The sequence below is a fragment of the Gopherus flavomarginatus genome, chromosome 7, assembly GCF_025201925.1.
Source record: "Gopherus flavomarginatus isolate rGopFla2 chromosome 7, rGopFla2.mat.asm, whole genome shotgun sequence".
Taxonomy (NCBI): domain Eukaryota; kingdom Metazoa; phylum Chordata; order Testudines; family Testudinidae; genus Gopherus; species Gopherus flavomarginatus.
This window is the reverse complement of record NC_066623.1, coordinates 9,127,013-9,144,775: the sequence shown is the minus strand read 5'-3', so window position 1 is coordinate 9,144,775 and position 17,763 is coordinate 9,127,013.

The window sequence follows — 17,763 nt, the reverse complement described above, 5'->3', positions numbered from 1 at the left end:
CCAGCCCAGCGCCAAGGTTAGGAAAACAGGTTTTGGTTTTCGTCTTTTATACGGTTCAATCTAGCTAGTCAGACTGTGCTGCTACAACACAAGAGGAATCACACTACAAGCAAAGGGAGGAATTGGAAAAAGTAAACCCAGATTTATTTTTTTGGTGTGAGGGAGAGGGGGCGGAGTTTTAGAAGTCCTCTTGTTAAAGGTAAAGGATTCCTTGGTCTCCATTCCCTGCATTAATCACATAGGTACTCTAAACAAGGGCCTCTCTTTTCCTCTAAACATGACAGCCCTGATTACAGTTTGGCTGCATAAAGCTGGTAAAGCAAAACAAAAACATTTCATGGCCCACAACATTCCTGGCTCCCCTTCCATGCTAGGGCTGTTTCTTTGAGCTGCTCTGTCTGTTAATCTGGTTTCTCTCAGCTTTTACACTTACACAAGTCAAACTAGTCAAGTACAAATTGCCTTTCAGGTTAATTATTTAAAATAACTTCAGGTGATAGTGGCTGGTATCATCTGAAGATCAGGTCAGTTCATCACAACAAACTTGAGTGGGATCCGCCAGATTACATGGCCTAGATCAGAGGGCTTTCCGAACAGTTTGCAGCTGAATGCCCTCTCTCAGATGGACTCATTCATTAGCTGCTCATTAGTCTTTGCATTGTATAACTCCTAAATACAAAAGGGGTCCATCATACTAAACATGTGCACAGAGTGATGTTCATAGCAGACAGAGATGTTTGATAAAAACATAAAATACTATTTCTGCAAGAGTGCGACAACACTACTTCCTCACTTCAAATCCAGAAGCCTAACCAGCGGAAAATTCTAGTTGCACCTAAGGAGAGGGCCCAGACTAGCTCTCCCTCCCCTGGCCTGCACCCAGCCCCACATACTCCCCCCATTCCCTCACACCCAGCCCTGAGCTCCCTCCCCTGCTGCTCCCCCATACCCAGTCCTGAGTTGTCTCATGCTGCCCATGCCCAGTCCCTCATTCTTCCCCGCACATTGCCCTCCACCCAGCTCCAAGCTCTTCCTCTTGCACTCAGACCCAATGTCTCTATGCCCCATACTCAGTCCTGTGCTCTTCCCCCCGCCCGACACACATTACCCTGTACCTGCTTTGAGCTCTGCCCCCCGCACCCAACCCTGTGGTCCCCCACCCCACACCAATTTAAGGGTATGATTCTTAGGCACCTCATATGAGCAGCTCTTTGCAAACTCATTAAAAAGAAAACCCACAACATTGGTATTTTCCCTCTCGGTTCCCCCTCTCCTTTTACACACACACACACACACACACACACACACACACACACACACACACACACACACACAGTCTGTGGCACAAGTTAATTAATAAGACCTAAACTACTTTATTGAAAAAACAAATATCTTTGAGTTCAGCAACTTACTGCTACAGTACCTTTAAGAGGTTTAGACTAAAACAAGTTCATTGATAAAAATTTAAAAGGCGCAAATATGGACCTTAATTGCCTACAAGTGTGGTGTTTTTACACTTCAAAAGATGTGATCCACACCAGTCTATCACACACAATGGAACATATCTCTCCATTATCTTTATAATAGGGATGTATATGGCTCTTGATCGGTACAGATTAGCATAGGTTTCCTGACCAAAGGAGCTTGTAATCTAATTTGTAAAGATAATACAAGAAGTGGAAGGAGGGTTAGTGCAGGTGACAAGAACTGAGGGAGAAGAGGGGTTTGTAGAGGCATGTGAGATTTAATTTAACAGTCTCATGCAGGAAATTTGTGTTGTACTTATCTATCAGGCGCCCCATTCACAGCACTGACCCTATGTGCAACATGTATTACCCAACATACGCAAAATACAAATTCAACCAATGTACATAATTAAAAACATCCATAGCCTGACAAAACAGATGCTGTCATCAGCCACTCAGTGCCCCCATCCAGCTCAAGTCTTGGAAAATAGATAAGCTTTGTAACTAGACCCCCAACAGGGGCTCTGGGAAACCAAGAGGGGAAGCGACTCCCTGAGTTGAGGTCCCTTCTCTAAAATTGCCGTGCAGACTATGGGGATGTGTCCTATGTTTGCTGCATGTGGGCTGTTAAATTCTGCAGTTTCCAGAGCTCCTAACCATTCCTCCTCCAGCAGAGCTCTACCCAAAGAGAGGCTCCCATCCGCGATATATGTGGATTTGCGAGGGTTCCTAAGACAACGTGTATAGAGTGTGTCCTTCAACCCGACAAAAATCATTTGTTCTTTCCAAGCAGAACTACTCATTGGAGGAGCTGCACTCACAGTACAGTAATCTAGTGAGGTGCAGCATCATGATCCAAGACCTGTCTTGAGGCAAAGAAAATAGAATTAGGAACATCCAAGTATATCAAGAAGCCTCAAAAACTCCTGCTGAGCCACCTTTTTGAGGAGATTGTATAACTGTATTCAAAGAGTTAAACTCACCCTGATTCTGGAATAGGGTGACCAGAGAGCAATTGTGAAAAATCAGGACAGAGGATGGGGGGGGGTAATAGGAGCCTATATAAGAAAAAGACCCAAAAATCAGGACTGTCCCTATAAAATTGGGACATCTGGTCACCCTATCCTGGAACCCTCATTGACCTAAGCCGTATCACTGAAGTTAATGGAATTAGGACCACAAATAGGGACTCTCACATAAAGATCAGAAGATCAGTCTGACTGGAAGCAGAAAGGGGTCTTGTAAAAAATATTTGCACATTTTGTCTCAGAGACCATTTGTGGTTTCTTGGTTCATGGTGTTAAATTTCTGATGTTACCCAGAACTCAGCTCTGGAATCTCTTTGTAAGCAACACCCTCGTATTATGAGTGAGATAAGAACAAAAGAGTAATCAGCTTTGTGATTGCTGTTAAAAAGAGACCAGGTTCTTCTCCCTCAGACATGATAGTTCAATGGGCCAAGTGTCAGCAAGAGAAAGCTGCAGAGGACTAACTGTGTAATTTCTAGCAGAATGCATTTCATACAGAATGCTCACATTAGAGAATTTGTAAGAGAAAAAAAAATTATATGCCATATATATATTAAAATCATGAGTAAAATGTGTTACTTGGAAGCCACAGCTTTAAGGAACCAAATTAGGTCTTAAACTGAGTCTTTACGTACTCTCACACGTGTTATTTATCTATCTGTATTTTACACATGCAAAAACTGTTCATAGAACGTTATTTCACTTGTGAAGTTAAGCACTCAAAAGTTTGGAAATGGCAAAATTAAGTTTTCCTGTGCAACCTTAATTTGGCCCCCTTGTGCCCCTGTATTAATTACCAGCCAGTCCCATATCACCCCTGGGAAGGAGAAGCAGGTGTAACATACTTTTGGAGCTGCCCTACCCCAATCTAGATCTGTGGGGATGGGGAGAAGAACCCCAGGAGCTGCAAGAAGTGAAGAGGTGGGGTTGTGGGCAGAACTGATGTGGAGGTAGGCAGAGCATAATTCATTGCTGGGCTGGGGGGGTGGGGAAGATAGAAGTTCTGGACTATCAGACAGCCAGGAGACTGCAATAAATTTGGGAGAGCTGGCAACACTAATTGTCCCTCTTCCCCACCAAATAAATAGAGTAGGCAGGGACAGCTAAAAGTAAAATATAAAGATGAAACCAGGAAGGCACAAAAATAATTGGGGAGAAAAAAGCATCCTGATTTTTTGGGCCCTGACTCATGATTTTTGAGCTTGTGGGGTTGCCAAGACTTGTCACTGTTCAATAATGACCAACAGTCTTTAACTACTAGACAATGCTGCCTTTCATATCACACACCTCTAACAGTGAGCAATGCTCAGCAGGTCCAGATATTGCATTAAAGAGTGCCCGTGCTCCAATTCAGGTGTACAGCTCTTGTAATTCAAGTCTCCGTAGGTTTAACTTTTTCCTCAACAGACAATTCCCAACCATGCTCAACTGCCCTCATTATTTCATAATAATTTTTTTTGTAAATTATAAAACTAACCCAAGACATCTTATTTCGCTGGTTTCTTGAACTGTAGACAACTATTTTTCAATTAGTTTGTCTTAAGTGCACCCAGTTTAAGACCTTAACAACTACTTTTCAGACTAAGGATAATATTTGTGGCCAAGATCATAAATCCCTAATGAAAATGATGACAGACCTTTAATTATAAGCGTAACTCACTCACATCAGAGACTAATGACCTGTTAGATGTCAGCATGGTATTCGAAGAGAATGAAAGTCACGTGTACGAAGTTGCTACACTATGATGCTGTAATAGACTCTAAATGGCCAGGCTTCAAGAGTATGCTATATATATATATATATAAAAAACCAGTTTTACTGTTTCAGCAGTGTTGCCTTAAAGTGACACTGCTGAAATCCTGTAAAAAATTAGCAAAATATTAGAACAAGAAGGAGCCCATGATGTGTGAGAGATGGCAGTGTGGGAAAGCTGACTGAATGGATTTTAGTTGTAAAACTGAATGTGCTACATACATAGGTCAGTGCAGTCTGCTGAGATGATAACGTCAATATTGTGAAGCTGTAACATGGCAAAGCATACGGGCAGGTGGTGGAGTGGGGGTAACATATTGCAGGAAGATGTACAACATCCAAAACAGATACTTGGACTTTGCTATATTTATGCATCAAATCAGCTATAATGCAGAGCAGGGAACTGGACAGCTTTGGCTGGAAACACACAACTTGTTTTACTGTTGAACAGCTCGAACCAAGAGAAGAGTTTGGAGTTTAGTTACCTGTAATATTATAAAATGTCATCCTTATAATGCATTATCCTTATAATGACATGCATCTGAGGAAGTGGGTATTCCCCCACGAAAGCTCATGCTCCAAACCTCTGTTAGTCTATAAGGTGCCACAGGATTCTTTGCTGCTTTTACAGATCCAGACTAACACGGCTACCCTCTGATACTTGACATCCTTATAATGTAATCGTATATATGTTTAAAAGGTGGTTAATGTGACTGTATCTTTCTGTGGGAAAGAACAGAAACTAAAAACAAAACAAGCTAAAAAACAAACCAAGAGCCTTGCAATTCATACAGTTATAAGCTGCTGAGCCTACAGTGGTGGCTTCCAGAACACAAAACAGTTCATCTAAAAATCCACTGAGAGAAGATAAAATGAAACTGTCAACAATAATTGGACTAAATCAAAGCCTAGAATAAGACCCAATAAAAAAAAGCAATGAAAACATGTTCAGTGAGGTAAAGGAATTTGGTTCTCTCTCTCTGTAGCTTTGTTTTCATTTCATTTTCCTTCACTCACTTTACTCTAATAAGCCCTAATGAGTGCCTCTGTCCAGAGTCTCTGCATTGCTATGGAAAGCTTTGAACTTCCCTCACAAGTAGATAGAAGCTGCCCTTAAAATGTGCTCTATAGTCCTCAATGATGCTATTTGCAAAGCAACGAGCGGACAACAGGCCACTTCAAATCCATTAGACACTTGAGAATCACAGCCCCACAGGGAGATAGAGCTAACCGGGTTTAGCTTCAGTTCATGTCCTGCTGGTCTTGACAAAGGGAGCCTCTTACCGACTGTTGTAGCAAGGGCTATTACCAGAGAAAGACAGCTAACTGTTTGCATGGAAGGGCACTAAAAATACTCATGCTAAATGCAATCCACACTTGATCAAGCAAACCAGATTGGCTCTTCCCCAAGGACAAAACAAGCAGTGATTTTTAAAAAGCAGTGTTTGAGAGAGAATATTCAGAGCACAGGATTAAATCATCAGGTTATCGCTATAATAATATTTCACTGAACGAGGAGAAAGTTGCTCATTGGGGCTTATGTAGGGGCTGAAAGTTCTCAAAAGCTAAAGGTTTTATTAAACGAGAGAGGGCTATTTATGAACACCCAAAATCAATGTCATTCCTCAAGTTTAAAAATAAGTTCGAATGAAACCAGAGGATTTAAGTCACATTCTGTGCACCTTTAGAAAGCCCTTAGGAAGAAAAGCACGATACAAGATGGACATCAAGAGTCAAACGCCCTATCTCAAAAGAAATGATAGCACACAAAATCTGCCCGTAATTATCTGTGCTCTGTCCAATATATCACCCACCAGGATTGCACGCACTTTGTCAGGATACAAGCCCCTACTGGATGTCTGTCCGACATTACACAATTAGGACAGTGCCTCTTGTTTGAATCCATATAGGAATGTCCCAAATTTGTTCATTACCTGAATAAAGCATAGATATAGCTACTGGATCAGTGTGAATTCCATCACAGCAGCACAGCCGGAAAGGCAGTTTCTCAAACAGACACATCTTAGAATGGGGGGGGTGGGGGTGGGAAGGGAGGAACAGATCACCTTCTGTACAGGTACCCTGCACTATACACCACACCACTCGTTCTAAAAGCACGAGTTTCACCTGATGAGGCAGCTCATCTAATGGCTGTTTTCATACAAGTTGACAGTAACTGCCATTAGCCAACAGGACTGACTTCAGTCTCTTAAGGAAAGATGTTCAGCTCTCATTCATTACATTTCCTCATCAAGGCCCAATATGTGCACTCGTACGCATGCTAATCTTTAAGAGTGTGTTTTGTTCCATTGACTTCAATGGATCTGGGACTATGCAGGTGCTAAGGTTAAACATGCATGTAAGTATCTGCAGGACAGGGACCCAGGAGTCTCCCTGTGTGCAGCGCAAGTACTATACAACCAATTTAAGATGAATGGGATGCAGAGCATATAAAAGTCACCATACCAATTACTCAGAGAGAGTGTCTGAATCCAGGAGAATCTGTTCAACATCTCCGGGGGCAGCAAACTCACCCAGGCTCTTCAATCATTCTTATCAGCCAAGCCACACAAACCAGCTAGATCCTTCCCTATGCAGCATGTGGGCAATCCATCTTGACTGCCCTGGAGTGCTGCTAGGGAGCGCTTGTAATCACTGTGCACAAACAGTGCAGTACAGAGAGAAAAATACACACTCAAATAAAGTTTGTCTGGAAATAACCATTTCCGGACATATATCCTTTGCTGGTAGACATGATCTAGTTATTTTTTTAAAGCCCGCCCACAGATATACAGATGGTTGGAAATGTTTTATTATAATTATTATAGTATAATTATTCATTTTTTTAAATGATTGACTCTAAGGCATATTTTAGAAATGAAGTAGCCTGAGAGAGTGGGAAAGGATGCTATTTTATGGCAGTTAGGAGAAGTGATGCTCTGAACCTGAGAACTCCCCACCTCCAATTATCTATGGGGCACACTTTGGCCTCTTCATTACATAGCTGAAAACAATACAAACTGGTGATAAAAAACAAAAAGAAAAAAAACCCATACAGACTGCAATCCTGAAGGGTTTATTTCCAATTGTACTGTGCCTATAGTCTGAAACAACGCAAAGGTGTCTGTCAGACGGATGCGATCAGATCTAAGTCAGGCTCATGCGTAGACTTTAGATTCCCCACCCCATCTCCACATCACAAACATACTTTCCCTTCTCAAGAACTCATGTCTGGGTAGTTATGCATCAGAGGGGCCAGATCCCACATTTGTTGTGCATCCTGAAATCCCAATGAAGTAAGTGGGAGTTTGGGGTGTGAAAGGAACAAAGTATCAGGCCCTACAAGCATCTCTACCTGTTGTTTCTTAATTAGCGTGGAAAATATGTCATTTTGTTTTCAAATATTCCTTTACTGAAATGTATCTACCAGGGAATAGCACACAGATTTCATCTACATTTAGCAGAGCTTCTACCTGACAAACATGGGTTGATAAACTTTACTCCCTGCAATTTCACTGACTCAAGAAAGCTACCTATGTGAGTAAGAACTACACAACTGAGAGCAAAGGAAGAACAATGAAAGGAGTAGCCTATATTGTTCAATTGTATCTAGCTAATGATTGGCTCATAGGGTTTGGGGGGGGGGTTTAATCCATGTCACTATTTCAGCCTATTTTTCTAATATTTTAATGTAAGAGCCAGCAGCTGCTCAGCAAAAGCCAAGCTTTTTTTAGTGTCTTCAAAATAAAATTATTAAAATGTTGTGCACAAAAGGGAAGCACATGAATATTAGCAAAGCATTAAAAAAACCCCCACCAACCACACAACCCATAAGATTTACCCAAAATTTAGCATGGCCAATGAGCCTTTGGAAGCCTTCAGAAAAAGATTTTATTCCACCAATTAACCGCTATGTCTACAACTTTGACACTTGCATCAAGAGGATGATTATTGACTTTTTAAAACAGCAACATATCTCCACTACTTCTGTGAAACAATCCCACAACTTTATTCCCTTACTCTGCAGAGAGAAAACCACCACCAAACAAATATCAGAGCAAGAACCAGAAATTTTTGCTACCATTTCCGGAAACTTTTGACTTAATGTTTAGACAAAAAACATATTGACAGCAAGATATACGAGACTGAGAACAGGATCCCCCATGGGATAGGAGGGGGGAAGCAGCAGCAGGTCCATTAATTGAGTCTTCTAAAACTACATTGGACAGGACAATACAGCAGTGTAGCATGGGGGAAAATCCCTCCACAGCCAGGGAAATGGTCTGGATGATTTATTGCTCTGTATTATTTGTATAAAACCAACAGTCTGCTTGGTGTGCTCTCCTCAGTTCTTTACATCTGCCTTCCAAGGGTTTGATCCGGCAAGATGCTGAGTCCTCTGGCCCTGATCCAGCATAGCACTTAAGCATCCAAGTAGTCTCATTGACTTCAATGGGACTATACTCAAGTGCTTCAAGTAAAATCCATGCTTTGCTGGATCGGGGCCGGGGCACTTGGCATTTTGCAGGGTCTCGCCCTAAGCATCTAGATGGCAATGAATATTTGTGGTCTTCGGGCAAATATGAACCCACTATCTCCAGGAATTAAGCTTCTAAACTTTAATTCTGAAAGGGATTCTGTCAACTTCAAACCAAACAAACAGTTGTGCCTGAAAATGTTTTCCCTCTTAATATTTATTATTTGAGGTAGCATCTATCTAGAGGGCCCAATAAGGGATCAAGGTCCCACTGTGCTACACACTAGACACACAAGTAATAAGACTGCCCCTTCCTGTAAGGGCTTACAATCTAACTAGTAAGTAGTATAAGTAACTCCTAAAAGTGATTGCAACTGCAAGTGACTAGGAGATAATATTTCTTTCCCTGTCTCCCTGGCCCCCAATTTTCAGTTTGATTAGTCCGTGCATATGTCAGCAGAGTGAGCCAGGTTTTGCACTGTGCTCTGACCACTTTCCACCCATGCCATGATGCAAAGAAGCCCTAATGTTGGCACTGTGGGTCCTGGGAGGATCTCCCAGTACAGAGGAATCCTCCAGTAAAGCCGCTGTAGTGGCACTTACGGTACCTCCTTCCGTGCTGCCAGCATAGGGAGCCTGGCCTGGCTAAAGGGGTTGTGGCCAGGGTCTCTGTACATGTCACTGATCCCTGACTGACCCATTGTTCCCTTACCTGATGCATAGTTGGCTCAAGATCAAGAGCAAAGGTGGCTGGATGCTACTTTGTACCCCTTCTCCTGGGCTGTACTGTGCCCTTTTTGGCCACAACCCAGGCTGCAAACCAATACGGTCAGTTTCACCAGTCACTTTCCCCTTTTTTTCCATGTGGGTTTTCACAAAGGAACAGTGAAGAGGAAAAGATTTCAAGTTAGGAAAATAAAACCACATTTGATAGGGCAATTCAGCACCTGAGAGCTCCTTCAACTCATTTTTCAAAACTGATGAGACTTCAAACTGATAGCCTTGAATTTCCAAAAGCCCGTTTAACAGTACATATGCAGGGACTTCTGGAGCTAAACTAATCTACTGCCGGGACAAAATTAAAGAAGCACATTGTATTTCTGTATGCTGCCAAATGCTAATGCTGAGGGATAGCTTCTATCTCATGCAGGGAAAAGACTGACTATGACAAACATATAAGAACAGGTGGAGGTTTAATTAGGTCATTGAAACAGTTTGATTGTAACTTGCAAGGTTGTAGTAATGTGAGTTATTGTGTGTGCTGGATTCCTCCATGCTGGAGTGGATGGCAGATATAAATAGGTTATAGCGACATATGCAAGACGTGCCCCTGGTTGAAAGGTTCTGTGATTTTTTATGTAGTCACATTTAGTGGGGGTGGGAAAATTACTGCATCTTGTGGGAAAACCATGAGTTTTCAGAAAATAATTCTGACATGTCCACGTCTCATGTGTCACACTAGGTCTGATCCAATTTTTTTAAAACCCTCCATAGTTAAGCCCTGGAACAGGTTAGCAAGAGCAGCTCTGGAATTCCCAAACACCTGTCAAGGATGCTCTAGTTTACTTGGGCCTGCCTCAGTGCCATGGCTGGGGGAGGCAGGGACTGGATCACATGATCTCTCCACATCCCCTCCAGACCTACATTTCTATCATTCTATGATCTTCATGACAGCTTCATAGGTTGGTAGAGGCGGTAGCAGCAGCAATTCGCCTACTTTCTGAGCTAGTACATTGTTGCTACATTTTAATCCCTCTTGAAGAGTCACCAAGTGGAGAGTCACCAAAATATTTAGTTAGGACATCAGCAATCAAGGGAGCGAGGGACCCATCCTCTTCTCCTACTTTTCCATGCACTGTATTGCCAGCAGGACCTGTCACTCAAAGAACAGCTTACCTTAACATACACACATGGAAAGGTCACCTCAATTGTATGCCGTCTCAGGGCACAACATGAGACCCAGCACACAGCCTACGACAGGCAACTTTTCCACCGCCAGGTTGAAATACTAGGCTCCTCTGCAGCCATTTCTGGCACCCTGGTGCCAGGCACAGAGCCTTTGGGGTGGGAGGAGGGGAGAGGGTGTACACAATACTGCTGAACTAGCCTATCTGAACACTTCAGAATCACTTTAACTGACAACCCCTCCAGATAATGCCTCAACACTTAGATTTAGCTTTCTGATGTTGAAAATATTGTCCTCTCTAGCCAGATTGGCTTCATATGAACTAGTAAGGAAGAATGCTCATGCAAGCCACAAGATGAAAGGGGTAGTGGGGAGAGGGAGCTTATCAGAGGCAAATGCATTCTCTTCCCAAAGGCCTTCTGGCAGAGTTAGGTTGCAAATTGCTCGGTGTATCAGACACAAGGAGCCGTTTTAGATCACTTCAGGAGTGATGAAATGACCACTGCTTGCTTGGGTAAGGGTAGCTTGATGGCTCTATTTATAGACTGTCAGAGAGCACATTTCTGTCTGTTTTACACTTCAAATTAAACCATGGGAGGGGTTTAAAAGCCCTGGCCACTGCAGACCCTCAAAGGAGCAGGTTTCCAGACAGGCTATAAAGATTCTCAGCATAAACTGAGCAATTATGGCTTCAGCTCAGACTATTCAAGCCTTTGGTAAAGGAGAGTCTTGCACTGTGGCTTTTAGGGATAAGTCCTGACCACTCAAGTAAAACTTCCCCAACGCCCTGAATGAATTCAAGCAGGGGTGGCTCTAGGCATTTTGCTGCCCCAAGCACAGCAGGCAGGCTGCCTTCGGTGGCTTGCCTGCGGAGGGTCCGCTGGTCCCGCGGCTTTGGGTCCTCTGAAGCCGCAGGACCAGCGGACCCTCCACAGGCAAGCCTGCAGGAGGTCCGCCAAAGCCACGGGACCAGCGGACCCTCCGCAGGCAAGCTACCGAAGGCAGCCTGCCTGCCGCCCTCGCAGCGCCGGCAGAGCACCCCCTGTGGCTTGCTGCTGAAGCCACCCCTGAATTCAAGTGCCCGCTCTTGTGGATCTTCCACTAGTTTTGCTCATAAAACAAAAAATCAGGGCAGTCACAAACAAATGAAAGTGGGCTTACACAGTACAGACCCCCCCCCACCGAACTTGGTCTCCAATGCTCAGGAGATGCTAGGGACCCCACTTCTCGCACCAAAAGAAGCTGGGAAAAGAATGTTTCAGTGGAAAACTTCCATCAGGAAGTAAGTGACACAGGAACATGTTTTCTGTTCGTTGCCAAATTGTATAGCTGTAGAGAATGCATAATGAAGGCAACTAAGCATGGGACCAAAAGCCAGGAACTCCCAGTCTCCATCTCTGCTACAGAATCACTGTATGATTCTGGGCAAATCATCTAACCACTGTGCGGCTCCATCTATGCTGAGAATTTAACTACACTAGCTGAGCCACTTTAAAGCTCTAAGAACGGATCTGGCAGAACTATCTATGCTCGATTTGGCTGGCCAGCCGGGGGTGGCAAAGCACTGCGATAAATCCATATTTGAGCCATTTCATGTTTCTAAAATGGTTTAGCACAGCACATCCCCATCCACACTGGTCAGCCAAACAACACCTAACCCAGACTTGAAGAACAGCTCTGTGTAAGCTGGAAAGCTTCTCCACTCCACCAACAGAAGTTGATCCAATTACCTGACCCACCTTGTCTCTCAAACAACACTTAAGTCCTTTTAGCTGGAATCATCTTTAACCAGTTACTTAACTCAGTTAAAATCCTATTATGGCACAGTTTATCCCCAACAGCGAGTCTTAGACTATGTCAACACTACTGTGGCAAGTCAACCTACGCTATGCAACTCCAGCTATGTTATTCATATACATAGCTGGAGTCGATGTACCTTAGGTTGAGTTACCGCGGGCTCTACACCATGGGGGTCAACAGGAGAAACTCTCCCATTGACTTACCTTACTCTTCTCATCGGGGTAGAGTACATGGGTCAACTGAAGAGTGATCTGCTGTCGATTTGGCGGGTTTAGTGAAGACCCACCAAATCGACCGCTGGTGGATCAACCTCAGAGCCTCGTTCCCGGCTGTAGTGTAGATGTAGCCTTGGGCTACGTCTACACTACTGAACTTACAGTGCCACAGCTGTACTGCTACAGCTGCGGCACAGTAAGTTCTCCTGTGTAGTTCCTCTATGCCAACAGGAGAAAGCTCTCCTGACGGCGTAATTAAACCACCCCCAATAAGCGGCGGTAGCTACGTTGGCAGTAGAGCGTCCTCTGTCAGCATAGCACGTCCACATCAGTGCTTTTGTCAGTGCAACCTATATTGATCAGAGGTGTGTTTTTCACACACCTCTGACTGACAAAAGTGCTAGTGTAGACAAAGCCACACTGTCAGGATTACCCCCAAAAGTCAAATGGTGATTGTAATGCTTACCTACCTCTCGGGAGGGAGGAGGCATTATGGAAATTAGCAAGTTAGAGGTTTGAAGACGTAAAGTATGATATTAGGTGCTAAGTGTTCATACTCCTAGACCTTAGAAGGATCTTCTCCTTTAACGAAAATGTTCAGTAGCAAGAACCAACTCTGATTCTTTAGAACAAAATTGTTCTGGAAAACAAACCAACAGCAAACCCGGCATCTACCTGGCACCATTGTACTTGTAGCTCTGGCAAGGCCAGAGCTTAATTCTTCAGCACAAGACAAGCCTCTATGTCTTTGATAAGAGCAATGAAGATATTTCTGGAGTCTTTAAACTTAGACTGCCCTAAACCCACTAACCTTACAGTCCTTGCAAGAAAGAGATAAGGTCTTATTATCTTAAGGAAACAGAAACAAACCAACACAAGACATATTGGTCTGGGTGCAGCAACACAGCTGGGCAAGAGATGAGAATTTATCAATGGCCCAGGATTTCTTGCATCTTAAACTGAAGGCAAATTGAACAACTTAACCCACTGGATTCTATAAACAGTAAATCCTCACTGTGCAAATCCTGCTGCTGAATAATCCATAGGTTGGTAGCGGCAGCAGCAGCTTTTTTCACTTATTTTCTGAGCTGGTACTTTTTTGCCCCTCTGGAAAGGAGTTAGTGGCATGTCAGTGGGGGTCCCCAGAATGTCATTTAGGAAAATGGCTATCAAAGAAAGCAGATTCCTGTGTCTGATGGGAGATGGGGGTGCAAAATGTAATTAATATAAATCTATTCACGCTTCAGCTCACATTTAGTTTTGACATACTCATGTCACCTCCTAACCCCTTAGTATGGCACACCGAGCACAAGGGGATGATGCTCATTATGCGGTGCAGTTCTAAAACCAAATCGTTAAATAGCTGCCTACCGTTTCTTGGTGGCGCAGCTATCACTGCAGGAATGCTGCCAAAACTAGCTGACAGGCCAAAATCATTTTCACACACGGCTTGTGCTAAAAACTGCTTCTCTCAACACTGCATGCATGATAAGATCAGCCTAAAGTACATTTAAATGCATTCTAATCCCATTATACACACAGGACTGATCAGAAATGATAGCATAATTGACTCACTGAGATGGCATAAAGATACAGTAGTTGCCAAACCCAATGTAATCTACTTTCAATAATTCCCACTCATTCAGGGGAGCATTCAGACAGAATTCAAATAAAAGGGGGAAGGACACTGAGGGGAAGCCAGTGGGAAATTCCTAGACAAATCAACACACACAAAAAACCAACCAACCAGTCTAGTTTCAGGAGTCTAATCTTTGGAAACCCACAACTGATGAGGTCTACATCAAGAGTATCTGGCTGTAGTTAACTAAATTTCATGCGTCAAGACAAAGAAAGTTACATACAGTTTCTTACAGAGGCCATGGGCATCATGTTTATTTTTATAGTTTTCATTACTCACAAAACAGTAATGAAGGCTTAAGGCTTTGGGAGCCTTAAGAAAAATGTTGTAAGTCTCCTCCCATTGATGTCATTGTTTTTAATTAGTTAATGTTTGTTAAAGTGCTCTGGAGATGAATAGCACTATGAAAGGGCCCGCTATTACTCTACTGTTCTGGACCTTTGTATTTGGTAAACTCTGGGACTGTGTCCTGCTCCCAATTCACATAAACAAGAGTTTTGCCCTGGAACTTCAATTGGACCAGGTTCAGGTTCATTGTTTTATTTTGGTGTGTTTAAGAGAGCTGAAAACTAAGGTGACATGACTTTTGATTCCTTCCTTGGTCACGCACCAGTGTCATTGCTGTCAGTACCACTCAGGAACTAGTATTTGTAACCTGCTCACAGCTGCTGAGCAACCAGAAGAGAGCACCCACCCATAACCCATTCAAAGGCCCACAAGAGACATTAACATCATTACTAGAAGACAGTGAGATTTTTTTAGAATCCAGAGGACATGCCTCACTGAACTAATAATTGCAGGAATTCTGGGGGACCCCTATCTGAGAGCAGCCCTTTCAGTTCTCAGTCACTATCCCATTCGATGGAAGCTGCATTTCTTTCCTTCTGCCAGCCAAAGATCATCTCCCTCTGCATGCCCCTTTAATGTAGTTCTCTCTCACTCTCCCCACCAGATCCCCCAGAACAGGAGTGAAGCAGCAGTAAAAGCAGGAGCAGGCACTGCCAGATATACCCCTGGGGTGGAAGAATCACATTAGTGCAGTGAGGGAAATCCCAGCAGGCAGCACTGAAACCCCTGGGGCTGCAGTAATGGCGAGATCACTCTGGGGCACAGATCAAGCACATCACTGATACAGAGCAAACATCATTAACTAATTCACTTGCTTCTGTGGGGAAAGCTTCCATGATTAGTGGATTCATGTTAACAGCAAGGGTCACAGATGTTACAGCCATGGAGGCCACTTACAAACATTATAGAGAGCAATAGCAGTTGCTCAATAGCTGAGGTTGCAACAGTTTATGGTATCTACCTAACTCAGACAATTTGGCACTGAATGAGTTAACAGCCCAGCCCTCTTTGCATATCTTAGAATGCAACACTAGAGTGTCCCTGTTTCATCTGGGGGAGTGGATCATGGCCTTGGAGATTAGAATCTTTTTAAGGAGTTTTAGGGTATCACTAACTACTACAGGTAGGTCATGGGAAAGCCAAGTCAGACGTTGCAGCACACATGTGGTGCACAGATACCACTCCAGAAGCCCTTTGAGGTCTTTCATCACCACCCAAAGGGAGTTAGGGAGAGCAGTGGGGTCACTGTCTGGAAACAGCCATCAGAGGGACACCACTGGAAATACTGTTAACAGCACTGTTGAGCTGTAAACGTTGCTTTCTTACATGAAGTTGCTAACAGATCTGTGATGGGGTTATATTAACCAGGGCCAAGGTTATCAAATCCAATCAAAGATAGCTTGCCTGAGAGTAGGCTTCTAAACAGATGGCCCAATTTTTCAAACATGTCACACACGCAGCAGCTCCTATATATGAGCTTAATGTTAGGCCTCCATTTGTGAAAATCTTGGCCTAAGTGCTACTGTGTAAGAAAAAATCTGATTTAATAAAACCTGCTAGTTAACATGACTATGATTTGCCTAACGCTCCAGTGAGCAAAGGAGGAATGGGAAGATGAACCTTACTGAAACAAAGGGTGAGGTACAGGGAGATGCTAAGACAAGGATGAAATTGCTGTAGAGAGGAATAATACAAAAAAAAGTGGAGTTTAAAAAACAAGATTTATTGGGGGATAATCTGTGTTTTTTTCTAACCGGGGAATTAATAAAAACAAATACTGTGTTTTGTTAGGGATCACAATCTCACAGAATGGAAAAAAAATCTTAGTGTCTTAGACATTCAAGTTTACCAGTACTCAAAAAGACAACAAAGGAGTATAGGACCCCATAAATTTTAAGGATAAATGCAAATTTTTTCTTCCATTTGATGCACCATTCATTATTTTTACTATGTCCATTTAAGTGATCAAAAATGAGGATTTTGAAACCCACAAGGATACATCTTTCATATACACAGCCCAGGAAAGATATTAGAAGCCTGGTGTTGCAGAACATAGATAAACAGAGACCCTGCTAGTTAAAATCAATTCAATCTGCAAACTCAGCAGTAATCATCTTGCCCCCTGTTGGGTAAAGTCTGTCAGTGGTCAACGCTAAAAAATGAGATGAGCCCCATTACCTTTGAACTCTGCTAATTAGGGAAATTCCATTTCAATATTTACGTGGGGAAGAGAACAGAGGGCTCAGATAGCAAGAGATATTTGGAGGACCCCACTCACAATAAAAATGATGATTTTACTGGCCAGGTATTTCAACAAGCTGGGAGCCATAGGACCTACTGGTACATTTAACTGTTTTACAACCTGATATATGTTCTGGACAACCAAATCATAGCCTTTACAGGTATATCAACACTGCAGTAGAAGACCCACAGCTGGGCCACGTCAGCAGACTCAGGCTGCAGGGCTATAAAACTGCAATGTAGATGTTCAGGCGTGAGCCTGAATGCCTACACTGCAATTTTATAGAACTGCAGCCCAAGCCTGCTGACATGGGACAGCCGTGGGTCTTCTATTGCAGTGTCCACATACCCTAACAGGCTTAGGTATGATAGCTGGGATTTTTGAAGTTGCCTGAGAGAACTGGGCACCCAAATCCCACTGAATTCAGTGAGAATTAAGTGCCAGGCTTCCTTTGGCTCCTAGAAAAATCCCAGAAATGTTTGAAGGGAAAGTACAAGCTATTAAGTTGCTCTGCAACAGGGAAAAATAGAATGGAGCCACTAAGCCTGCAGAGGTGTATTAAAATTCATCTAATCTCCTCTCTCTGGCACACACAGTTCCCTTTCTAGGCAATTAAAAACATCTGCTCTCCTGCAGGTAGGAATCACCATTTTGCTATTTTTGTGGCCAAGACATTATTAGGAAATACTTGTCATGTATTAATTTGATGTTCCAATCACTTACACTGAATGTTTTATGCAGTTTGTTATAAACACACAAAAATCCAACATTAATTCAAGGTGAAAACTAGAAAATTTTATCATACAGAAGTTAGGAAATTCTGAGTTAAGATTTTTTCTCTGTAATTCTGCCTGTTTGAATGTATTGATGATCGAACTGTTGTGTGACT